This window comes from Balearica regulorum, chromosome 1 (genome assembly GCF_011004875.1).
Source record: "Balearica regulorum gibbericeps isolate bBalReg1 chromosome 1, bBalReg1.pri, whole genome shotgun sequence".
NCBI lineage: Eukaryota > Metazoa > Chordata > Aves > Gruiformes > Gruidae > Balearica > Balearica regulorum.
Window position 1 is genome coordinate 50,303,652 of NC_046184.1, and position 13,349 is coordinate 50,317,000.

Below are 13,349 nucleotides of genomic sequence, written 5' to 3' on the forward strand. Positions count from 1 at the left end.
ACACACAGTGTTCTTAAAAACATGAAAATTGAGTTAATTCTACTTGTATTCTAGATGTATTGTATGTAATGTATTACAAGTACATTACAGAGAATTTAAAAGAGTTTTCTTATATCTCTCTGTAGTTTTGGTAGGTAAAAACTAAAAAAAAAAAAAAAGTAATCCTAAGATGCAACCAATAACTTGTGAATAATTATTTTGATTTATTCCTGCAATAATAGAAAATTAAACTAAACTTCATGTGTCTTCACTAATCAGCTGGTAGGAGAAAACCTCTCAGGTTTCACTTAATTTTTACTTCTGCTAGTTCATCATGAATGTTTAGAAGACGCTGGTGCTGCCGTCTTTCATTTCAGATTTCAACAGACAAGACAGAAACAGTGCAAGTAAAATGCCAGGGACAGTGAACTAATTTTATAAATAAAAGTATGAGCATGTACAATATATAAAATACATGAGTTCATATTTGGTCAGATAATGTTCTTACACCTGTTCATTCAGGCTTTGGACCAAAGCACTTGCAGAGCTAGTGAATGATATTTGAACAGAGCTGGGTAAAAATAGATCTGTTCTTGTAACATTATCAAAAGGATCTGACCTAACAGGTGACAACATCTTATGGGGTAAATCATCTAAATTGGATGTTTCCTCATGATTTAGGATTGGTTAGTATTACTCAGTATGCATAAAATAGCTGACCTCTGCTACAGGACATATTGTATTTATGGACTCTCACCTACTTCTTCAGTCCTGTGTCAAGTATATACTATAGTCCTATACTCCTAGTTTGTATTATACACCAAAACTTTCATTGCAGTTGTTTTATTTACAAACTAATTCAAAAGTACAATCAATGTAAGTTAAGTTAAAACATTACTGCAAATCTTTGGTAGACAGCAGTCTTCAAGCTGTCTTCTCTTTTTCTGAACGTCTTATATGCGTGTAGCTATATAGGTAGATAAGGACAGTAATCTTTTCTTTATAGAATTTTTTTCTTCCTTTAATAAAAGGAAGATTTGAATAAAAAGAATTGATACAATATCCACTGCATTTTAGCTCTATGCGCCTGCTCTGTTTCTAAGGTTGCTGTTTGTGAGCCCATTTAGCTTTACCTGCACGACTTAGGACTGTGTCCCCTCCCCAGAAGCATTCACCAGGAAGCAGTTCTGCCAAGCACCCTTGCTGAAGTGGTGATTCAGTGCATCAGAGAAGATTAAACCTACTCTCCACACTCAGAGTCACCAAGGAAGACAGCTTTGGAAACAATTTTAAACCGTGCCACTGGGGATGAAAGCTGTATATATTTTTATCAAGCAGGGAGGCAGGTGAGGAGCCTGCACGAGTCTGTTTATTTCCAATGAGCAGACAGGGAAAGCACCAGTTGCCCTGCTGAGCCACTCCATTCATTCTTGATCAGCTTTTGTAGGCACTGGTGAAGTTTAGAGTGACACACGCTAATAAGGTAATTGTGGCAACGTGCTCCACTTGCTCAAAACCCCTAACGTTCCCTGTTGACTCAGAGTTTACATTTTGTTCCAGCTCACTGCATGTGAGACTTAGCAACCTTGGCTTGGACCTCGGGATTTGTCTGTACACAGAATACAGCATCAGTGTAATTTGAACAGTTTGTCAAGCCAGTATAAAATCTGGTGGGGTATGGATGACTCAAGAATGACTTCTTCAGATTTGAATGATTCTAGATTTCAATCAGCAAAAGCTTTAGCAAGCCCAGGGCTTTGGTTCTTGGAGCATTCACTGAGCTGCATATTGCAGAAGGAAGGGTTTAGAATTAAAAATCATTGTCTGGGAAGCTCTTCTCCAGTTTCATGACACACTTTTTATGTAATCATTTTTGTAGTCTCTACTGTCAGTGTTTTCCATTTGTTTCTGCAGGAAAGATGCATTTCTGCTATAGCTTTAAATTTTGCCTATTTGTAAGTAGGGCAGTGAAACAAAGCATTGTTACAAAGCTAAATGTTAACATCTCTCCTGCTCCTTTTCCTGCAGTTGGGACTAAAATAAAACAGTTAATGATTGTACAAGTAGCTTAGAAACTCCAGTAGAGAAATACATCCTCCCTACCGTACCCCTACCACAACACCCTAATTAACTAGCTAATTAGCTAAAAGAGTAGCCAACATACCAGCTGACTGTGAGATTGCCAACACAGCATGGAATTTCTACTGGTCAAAATAAGTAGAAAAATATTGATGCCTCTGCAGAGCAAGCATTCAGAAAGGGTTTCACAGAAAAAAACCCACGGAAGAAAAAGTTAAACAAGGAGAAGAAAAAAATGAGGCTTGCCAGAGCCATGCACTTAAAACATGACATCCCTTCCAACATGGGAAGGATCATTCCTGTCAATTTCTTATTAAAAGTATTGATGTCAAAAGAAATTTGATTCTTCTTCATGTACTTTCAGGCAGCAAAGCTGCAAGAACATACCTAGAAGAATACACCTGATAGAAGTAACTCAGTGCCGGATTCACCACAGATACCCCTTGAGGCCTTTGGCAACATCCTTGTCCATTTTCATGTCTGTAAAATGAAGACAGACCTCTGCCTTACATGGCTACAGAGATTAAGCAGATATCAGATTACTTTATCTTCTACGAGTGTAATACAGCAAACAGACTCTTTTCCTGGGGGTAGAAAAACTCCTAGAAGGTCTTGGGGCAGAACAAGGTGGAGCACCTACAATGACCTCTCACCCTGCAGGTATCACTGCAGGCTCCCCCAGCCAAGGAAGGAGGGCAGCTAAACATCCCCATTTGCCTCCGCTGTGGGGATAAATTGCCATGTGCTGTCCTACCCCTGCGATAAGAAGTAGGAGTGAAACCTAAGATTAATACTCCCCACCAGAGAGATCCCAAAGGCTTGCTAAATATATATTAATTATAAATATATATATAAATATTACATTATTTAAAAAGAATTAGGATAATGAAGATTCCTATCCTATACAATAAAGAGACAGGATAGGAAAAAAATCACTTGTACTGCTTTTGTATTTGCCAGGCTGCTAATGACAGTCGCATTTTAGCTGTTTGGCACACAGTATGAAAGCAGTCCGTACTGCAGCATATTCACCTTCCAGATGTCTCACAATGGTTTGCAACAGCAGGTAAATACTAAATATAACAGCAACTTTAGAAATAGGGCAACAGGGGAATGGAGAAGTTAAGGAACTCAATTCTGTTTTTTCTATAAGTCGCTGGCAGACAAGCACAGAACGAAGCCTTCCCAAATTCACTTCCAGCCCAGGGTTCCAGAGGGACCTTGACAGGCTTGAGAGGTGGGCCCATGCAAACTGCATGAAGTTCAACAAGGCCAAGGGCAAGGTCCTGCATATGGTTTAGCGCAATCCCAAGCACAACTATAGGCTGGGCGAGGAATGGATTGAGAGCAGCCCTGAGGAGAAGGACTTAGGGGTGTTGATTGATGAAAAGCTCAGCATGAGCTGGCAGTGTGCGCTTGCAGCCCAGAAAGCCAACCGTGTCCTGGGCTGCATCAAAAGAGGTGTGACCAGCAGGTCGAGGGAGGTGATCCTGCCCCTCTACTCGGCTCTTGTGAGGCCCCACTTGGAGTGCTGCGTCCAGCTCTGGGGGCCCCAGTACAGGAGAGACATGGAGCTGTTGGAGCGAGTCCAGAGGAGGGCCACGAAGACAGTCAGAGGGCTGGAGCCCCTCTCCTATGAAGACCAGCTGGGAGAGGTGGGGTTGTTCAGCCTGGAGAAGAGAAGGCTCAGGGGAGACCTTAGAGCAGCCTTCGAGTACCTGAAGGGGCCTACAGGAAAGATGGGGAAGGACTGTTTATGAGGGAGTGTAGTGACAGGACAAGGGGTAATGGGTTTAAGCTGAAGGAGGGTCAATTTAGATGAGATGTTAGAAAGAAATTCTTTACTGTTAGAGTGGTGAGGCACTGGAACAGGTTGCCCAGAGAGGTTGTGGAGGCCCCCTCCCTGGAAGTGTTCAAGGCCAGGCTGGATGAGGCTTTGGGCAACCTGGTTTAGTGGAGGGTGTCCCTGCCCATGGCAGAGGGGTTGGAACTAGATGATCTCTGAGGTCCCTTCCAACCCAAACCATTCTATGATTCTATGATTCTATGAGACCAGCAAGCTGCAGGCACCTGCCATGGTATGCATGGGTTCCTCGTGGAAGTTAGATGACTTCCATGTGGCCACTGAGCCACCTAGTAGCAGGACTTAAAATAAAATGCATATTTTTCAGTTCCATACCCTAATAAACCAGGATTGGTCAACAGATCAAGTATCTACCATGTTGGTGTGGTAATCCATTTCTCTTTTGAAAGGAAATGTCAAGAAAAGGTTTAGCAGAAACAGATGGGTATTTATCTTTTGGGAAGTAAAAACTAAAGCAGAAAATGTCTTTCTTTTCCTTCACAGAAAGTGTGGCTTGAAGATTTTTTTATTTGTATTGCAGCAACAATTCAGTTCCATGCACAAAGCAAAAGGATGAGATTTCTGGGATTTCAGATATCAGTCAATGCCAACTAATTGAAACAATGATGAGACTCTGTGTGTGTGTCCATGTCTGGCTGACCATTTAGCAAAATTTTGCTTACATATGGGCCACCAATATTCTGAAAGACAAGAAGCGCTGCTCCTGGATGGGAAACAGGGAGCAGCTCTACGTAGCAATGGGACCTTTGCTTATCTTTTAGCTCTGTGTGCACAGCAGCATGATCTTTTCCACATATTAACAGCTGCAACCCTTCACATAAAGAGCTTTTCATAAGTTTAATTTGAACTTTGACTACTCTTTTTACCAGTAGTGCATTTAGGAGAAGAGTGGCTTCCTCTTTAGGAACTTGGGAGATCTTCTGTTTTCAGTATATAAATTTAGAAGATGTGCTACTCTATTACAGGCAATCCAAATGCGTGCAATACTTACTGTACATGAAAGTGTTAGTCGTACAACTGGATGGGCACCATGCCAGCCAAAATCATCTGTCAGGCTGTCAACACCTTACTCTTTTTCTGCAGTGACCTATGTGGAAAATTTTTCTACAAACAGCTGTTCAGATCGTAGGCAAACAACAGGTTGTCTTAAACCTACTTTCAACTGTGCATAAAGGTTTGTGAATTTCTAGTTTTATCTGCAAGATAAACAAGAACTGGATGTTCTTTTGATTTGCATTTATTATTTGTTTTACATTTTCTATTTGCAGAAATTCTTCTGGACCTCCTAGCTCCATCACCAAAAAAAGACTTTTAGTTTACTGACCTTTTCCATCTGGTGAAAAAAAAAAATTGAGATGTGAATCCTGCAGACAGAACTGAATTCTCTTCCCTTCTTGTCCTTTTTTTTTTTTTTTTTTAAGGGTTCATCATCAGATGTGAAAAGATGGCCCAGAATCATCTGACAAAAACTCAGCAATGTGTACTGTCAGTGTGATGAAGACTTGAATTTCACAGAACGGAAGTGTTGTTTTATTATGTAAAGCAGTATCTTTTCCAACAGCACTGAAAATAAACATTCTGAAAGTGCCAGAATGACTTAGGACCCTAATCCTTTGGACTTTCAAGAAGACTTAGACCTTAGGCTACCGGCCAGATTATTTAAACATTCCCTAACTCCTTTGCATAATATTTCCTTCTGGACAAATCTAAGCTTTGAGAGGTGCCAAAAGAAATAACTGATTGACAGCTCTAGGTAGAACTTAGACCTTCTGAAAAAAGCCCTAGATGGCCATGAGTAGAATTCATTCATGCTGGACTAGATGTCTGAAGAAAAGACTTGACCTGGTCAGCGAAGACACACTTGACCTGTTTGGGACGATGAAACGAAGCACCCTATAAAGTATCCACTTCTCTTCCCTGAATTCAGAGGTAGCTCATTTCTAGATATCACCCCTTCATTAAATACAGCCCCCTTTCAACTCAGTTTTGGAAATAGGATTTAAGTCCCTAAATCTTTTTGAGAATTCATCCTGTAATTTATTGTAGTCTAGTATAGACTTTTAATACCATATATAGCTAAGCTGGCATATGGGCAATTTTAATAAAAGCAACACCTAGATCTCATTCAGTAGTGTGTCATTAGTTCTCCAAAAGCTTCACCAGAATTATCATTCCTGCTTTATAGAGGTGAAAGCAGAGAGGCAGATATATTCTTTATATTCTCTGGCAGTAATATTCTGGTATCTGGCTGATGAAAAAGAAGAACTCTTCTGGGGGCAATTTAGAGCAGTGTCTTAACTTAGCCATATTTAATCACATTTTGGAAGAAGGTATTGATTGTGGAATTAACTGTGCATGCAGGGAGCCTTGGGACCCTACTGCGTTTGGCTTAGCAGAGCTCTAGCAGCCCTCGGGTTAGATTGCATCACATATGGATGCTTGACTGATGATCTTTATTAACTTTTTCCTTCAAATGTGACATTTACTTTTCCTCCTCTTCATTCTTTTTTTCCATGCACAAAGATTATACAACATTTTTAAAAAACAAAAAGTACATTCAGTAATTCACACTGCTTACTTTTCCTTGCCATTGCATGTGATTCCCATGACTGTACTTGATAACAGTATTTCTAGCGCACAGAACATTCCTTTGCAAAATGTGAGAGCTGGTTTTATTTGTTTATCCCTTCCTTTACACATTTCCAGAATGTCAACTCTGACATTCTGTATTTTTGCTGAAATTATTCTTTGTGGTCTCAGAATTATGGATTGCAAGCTTAGTCAGAGCTATAATTGAGGGTGAAGTTAATCAAATACAAATGTTTATAAGCCAGAGTTTTAAATGCTATGAACAAAAACATTTTTCCACTTTTCTTCAGAGTTCATTCTGTTCTGTATAAATACATTTCTATGGCTGGTTCTTCAGCCATCAAAAGTTGTTCTGAGTTTTCTTGATGTAAAGGTGTAGGCCAATGCTAGTGGGAAGAAGGTTCAGTTCTGGGTGACTTCAAGAAGTCACAGTCTGCCTAGGTTTCAGTTCTCCCAAGTACATGATGGGGATGACAATACACTCCAGAAGATCCCTTTCATTCTTGTCCACACGGATTGCACAGAAAACTGCTATCAAAGGATCGATCTCAACAGACACAATGGTGTGAAATCAATCAGAAAAGCTACTGTTTCAGCATGAACTGATGTTCATGTCATTAAAAAACCATGCAGCTCCATGAAGGGGATGAGAATAGTGCAACCAGAAAGACCAAACCAGTTACTCATCTTACATGTGGGCTATAGAGATGAAACTGGAGGCATATTAAACAAATGCAATAAATACACTAGAATAAATGACACTGCTTGAATCAATTAATAACGGCCCTCAGTTTTGTCACTATCCTATTCAAAAAGTCCTACAGAGTATAAATTTCCCACAAGTCTAGTCTAAGGAATAAAAAGAACACATAATATCCCTATCACAAGAAATCTATTGTTTACATCAAAAGTAAAATTGTCATTTGCTGTTCAAACAAAAGAAGACCAACTGCTGGCTGCTTCTGCAACAGTTTTGCTGCTCAAAATTGCTATGAGTGCAAAACATGGCTCAGCATATGTATACAATACATCTATTTAAAGGCCAAGAAAACTTCAATACAGAATATTTCATTATAATGAATTTTAAATCACAGCCACCTATAACCAGTTTTGTATTTGTATACCTTGTATTTATAGAATTGGCCAAGTTGTGGATAATACTAAATAAAGAAAAAAATTCCTTTCAAGTTCACCTAGAACATTTTACTTGGGCTAAAAAACAGTATTTCATTTCATCTCTAGGATGGCAGTTCTATTAAAATCATAAAAAAGAGGACAATTTCCAGATGAAAATGCCATTTCAAAATCAAAATTTTAAACTTATAAAGTTGCAAAATTAAATATGCTGAATTTACATGTTTTGGGTTTTTTTAATGGAAAAATCTTTGAGTATATGACCTAAGAATTGTTAGTGTCACTCCTTCTAAAACTGCATTTTTGCGCAGTTTTGCTATTCACCAAAAATAGTCATCAGTTTGATGTTCAAGCTACCACTCAGAACACAACAATTGTTTCTTAGGAGCATTCACAACTCTGGAGTGTCATGATACTGTTTACCAAAGTATTTGAACTTTCTTAATGTTAACGTGTCTTTAGGCAAACAAATTGGGGTATTGACATTTACAAACACAGCCTGGCTATAAAATTAGAGCATTTGGATTTAAAGGTGTTAGCTGCGCAACAAAGCTCCCCAGTTAATACTGAAAGGTATAGCTAAATGAGATGGAGCACCTGCCTGAAGAAGTTCCCATCCTTTCTCCCAGCTACCAAATTCTGTTCCTGCACTGCAGCTCACGGCCCATCAGTTGTACCGATACAACTGTTACGGGGCTGTTCTGTAAACTGGATCAATTCAACTGATACAGGCTAAAAATAATTCTGTAACTAGTTTCCTTATTTTCCTTAATCCAAAGCAAGCAAATTAAGGAAGATGTCATCTCTGCTAGGAAGGAAAGTTGGCAGGGAGAGGCAAGATCTTTCATTAGACTAAGCGCTGCTCTCAAGGAAAGCAGATAAGTTTTCAGGGACAGAAATCTTTCCACAGGTCCAAAACAGAAGTAGCAAACTTAAGCTAACTACATTTTGGAGACAGTCTCTCTAAATTTCTTTCAGTTACATTAATCTATCTGACAATATCAGAGAGAAAAGTAACGGAAACAAGCAGATTAGATGGGGAACATAGGCAGAGGAGTGACGGTAGGACAGAGTGGGGAGAGATGAAAGGTAAGCGATGCTTCTGTTCAAAGCAGGAAGTATTTACTGTGGTGGTTGGGAAATATATGTATTAGTTTGCATTGGCTGGTCTGACACAGTTTGGTTCCACTAGTGATACATGGGATTTGAGGGAACACTGTTTCTGATGATGAGTTTGGTGACGCTGGGGTGAGATGGAAGTTATTTGGTGCATTGCAGTGAGTGGGTTGGGGAGATTTTCTTTCCAGTTGTGATCTTGTGATCAGCAATCCAGTATAACTGGAAAGAGAGTAATTAAGGCCCAAACACATCAGTCAATTTAAGAGTTTATCATCAGCCACAAAACCAATACACTCTTAGCCTTTAATAAAAGTACATGATCCACTGCCTGCTAAAATTAGTCAATTACCTCGTGTTCATTGATACAAATGGGCACATCTCTGACCACCACCTTTCAGCAGACCTGCAGAACCTTGTGCCTGGTCTCCTGTTTCTGACTCCTTACAAGAACCAAACACCTAGCCAGAGACAGGCCCATAAACTAAAAGTGAGCAAGACTAATGGCGAGATCACTGTCACACCTGTGTGTCCTTTACTTAAGGATAGTAACTTCAGTGCAGATTTTTACAGGGAAAAAAAATCAAGTATTGATGCCTTCAGCAAGACTCCAGAATGGTGCTGGCTCACTGGCAGGATGACATGTGGGTTCCAGTTCAGGCTGCCAAATTCATATGAGCTGATCTTTCAGATACACAGAGGATCTCTTGCATTGGGAAAAAAATATGTTAGTTTAGTATGCTAGGGTAATTCAGGTAGGCTTTCGTGGAAGGCTGTGGAAATAATCGAATGGTCCTTGTTAAGAACATTACTTGTGCTTGTTTGCAGTACTAATTGCACAAATGTTTATGCACAACAGACAATATGTTCAGTGTTTTCAATATCTAAGAACCATGTTAAGAATAAACACTAATGACATATTTTGCAAGATACATAATCTGTTTGTTTATGTGACTCAATATGTCTAAAGAGAAGATTTTGATTATTTTAATACAGTCCTGTGGTGGCTAGTGTTGACTTTCCAATAGGCAAATGGGCAGTCCGACAGCTAAATACTTGAAGAGGTTCCATATTTAAATATCTCCAAGAGCTGTAATTTTCCAAATCCATTAGATACTACATTTGGGTTAAGGCACATGATAATCCAAGCAATAGGATGGTCAAAGAAATATCTTAGTTTGTTAACACGTCAGGGAGCAGCTGGAAAAATACTGATGTATTGTCAACATGATCTTGTACTTGGTCAATGCAAAATAAAACCCTTGCAAATGTTAACAAAACATAAATCCCAAGTACTTCTGTAGTTAAACTTCTTTCCTGTGAACCTCCCACCCCACTCCACCAAAGCAAGCAAACAACAAAAGCAGATGCAATATATTATTATTTTACAGTACACTTTGTTTTTTTAAAAAAACACATCTCTTTAGAAGACAGAACATTTCAAATTAATGTTCACCTTTCAAAAACTTAGAATTTTTACAGGTAGATAAAATTACAGCCATGTGATCTCATCTTTCCACCTCCAGCCTATAAGCTAACATCCCATACACAAGATCATCACAGCCTACCTTAGCACCCAGACAAATGAAAATAGCCTAACTTTTCACTCAAGCATAATAATATCTGACATAGTAGGAAAAAAATACCATGTGTGTATTATTTCTTCACATCTATCCCAAAAGAAATACTTGTAAAGAATGAATATACTATTAAGAAATGTTATGATGTATTATGTTGTTATTAAAAGCTGATGAGTTAGGGATTGTTCAGTGAAATTTTTAGCAAAGTTTTACTAACCAGGTTTTACATAGCTTCTTCACTTAAATAAAAACATAATACAAGCAGAGCAATCAATGAAATTATAGCATGAAATAGTGCGGGAGTACTATAAGAAACTTGAAATTGTCTTGGGACAATTGTCTTCTTTTGGGAAAAAGAAGATTATGGGAGAACCCTCCAGCTTTGTTGTCAAGGAGTTTAGATTGCTTTGCAGCATCATATCTATAATGCTGGGGGTTTTGATGCAGTGGTACTATCCCTTGCAAAAATGCAGCCCATGTGCTCAAGCTATGGAAAAGTAATGTCAGTATTACCTAAGACCTGCTCTTGTTCCTTGCTAAAGTTAACCCTCTGTATTATCATTTAGGAGAGAAGCCTCTTCAGTGCCTAATAAACAACAGTGAGTTGTTAACTGGGAGTTTAAAATTAGACTAGATGGAAAAAAAAAAAACCACTGAAGTAAAGAAGATATCTTGAAATTGCAAGGAGATGTGGACTCTGTGATCTATCCGATGTTAATGATTGAAGGGACCTATAATTAACAATGAGAGCACTGCAAAGGATTTCAATGTTCTATTGCTGCGAGACATGTCACAGACACCGAGTATTAATCATGACTTTTTTAATTCTTCTGTCCTCAGTGACCCATTCAAGTGTCACTGAGGAGGGCATCTCTGAGGGTGTCCTACCCTCATCATGTGCTCAGGCTCTCACACAACGCACTGGCATGATTTCCTTCCTACAGCAAAGTTCAATTTGTTTTTCCAAGCTGCCTCTTCTCAATTTGCAGTAACTGACAAGCCTTGCCCTGGGTAATTTTGTTCACTGGATATGCTCTCTCCAGGACGGTTTTCACTAGGAATCTTTCCAAAGATGTGTCACCCTGAGTTTCCCTTGTATTCTGATCATAGGTAACTATTAAAATCACACCACCATGGCTGCTGCTTCCTGTATCTAATTCATGAACACTGTGCACCCTATCAGAGTCCTGTCAATTCAAAAGAAAAGAGAACCTGATCAACAAGGTAATCATAAAGCAGCATTCTCTTCAGGGCTATGAAAGGGTAATTAGGAGCAAGATGATCAACACTTTTAACTAAGCAAGGAGAAAAGAATTTGAACAACCAGTATGACCAGAATACCAGTTTCAAACCCACATAGGCAAACTGGTACAAACCTCTCCAGGAATACCAGTGAGTGATTCAAACCTGCCTCACAGAGGCAGATGCAAAATGCAAGATTGCCCTTCCCATAAAACTGTACTGTATTGATAAACTAAGTCAGTTTTAAACTCCACCTTTCATTTAAAGGGTAGTTCTATTCACATTTTCACCCACAACCTAGCCAATAAAAGAGTTTTCTGATGTCCTTTATCCTTGGCCAATTGCTTTTCTTCTTTCTTGTACTGGGCAACTACTTATGTAGGACTGTTGTTTAATACAGCGTCAACTGAACTGTCAGAACATAAAATAAGGAATGGGAATGGCTTTTCAACCTGAATCATTTCACTGATCAATTTATAGTCTGCCTCACATAGACTCCAACAGCACAACTGAAAAAAAAAAGAGTGAACGGCAGCACAAGAACAGAAACAAGTGGCTCCCCATTTAGATGAGAGTTGAAGGTGGATAAAGAAGTTACTTTTCTAGTTCTCTGGCTGTAGATGACAAAAGAGCTTCAGTGGCACAACTGATCAAACACAGTTGTTCCCTCCTGCCCATCTTCTGTTGTGCCAGTGAAACTCTTTGTGGGGTTACACTGAGCAGCAGGTCCAAGAGCTGATCTGCATTTGGAGTAATACCTTTGCTCTGGCAGGGTTTTTAGCACCACGAGGAAGGCTGGGCACTCCCATAAAGCTGTGTTTCCATCAACATCCCTGTCTCGTCAAATCATGTCCTCATGGTGAATTTCTGTGTATCAATACACTTTTATGCAAACCATGGCTGGTCACATTTCAGCATTTGTCTTCAATGTGCATTGCAAATAATCAGAAATTAATATTACAGTAAACATAGCTAAATGAGAGATGACATCGTCTAGCCACAAAACAAGTTTAATGTCTCCTGTAGACCACTCCAGTCTCCACCTTCTTCATGAAATCACCAACAAGTGGGCTGTGGTAATGTCAGAGGTGGTAGTGAGCTTATTTAGCCTCTGTCCTTGAGAACCAGATTAAAGCTACATGTTCACTTTGAGCAGCACTGAGCAGACATAAGCTAGCCATGGCATTTTAGTTATTAGTTTAAACTGGTGTTTATTAACCTCAGAGTTTAATGCTTTCATCTTACTAGCAATGACTGAAAAAGCCCTAGTTACATCCACACGCTCCTGATTCAGTTCAGTGTACTGTGGGTAGTTTGCTTCCCCTAATTAAACAGCCATCACTGTAATGGGAAAGAATTAAGTTTGCTGAAGTACTACAGATTTATATCATGCATCTGGTCTGTTGGTGATGGTCCCTAGGGGATGAAGGCAGATCATCAGAGCTAGAAGGACAAGATCTACATGCAGAATGTACATAATCGAAACCCAGGAAGGGCTGTCTGGCCACTAGTCTGTGATGTTATCTGGAATTTGCTATTGAAATCAGAAATGAATTATTTTCTAGGCAATGGTAAAGATAAAGAATCATTCTATAAGCAAATATAAATTTTATCTTTCCTCTGATTATCTTTGTTTCAAAAGGGAAATCTCTCCATTTACTTTACAATCTCCGTGTTGTTTCATATTCAGCTCTACATTTCTTTCAAAGTCCTACAGCTAGTTCCAAATACAACACTTCAGGTTCTAAGACCTAAGTCTTCTCTAA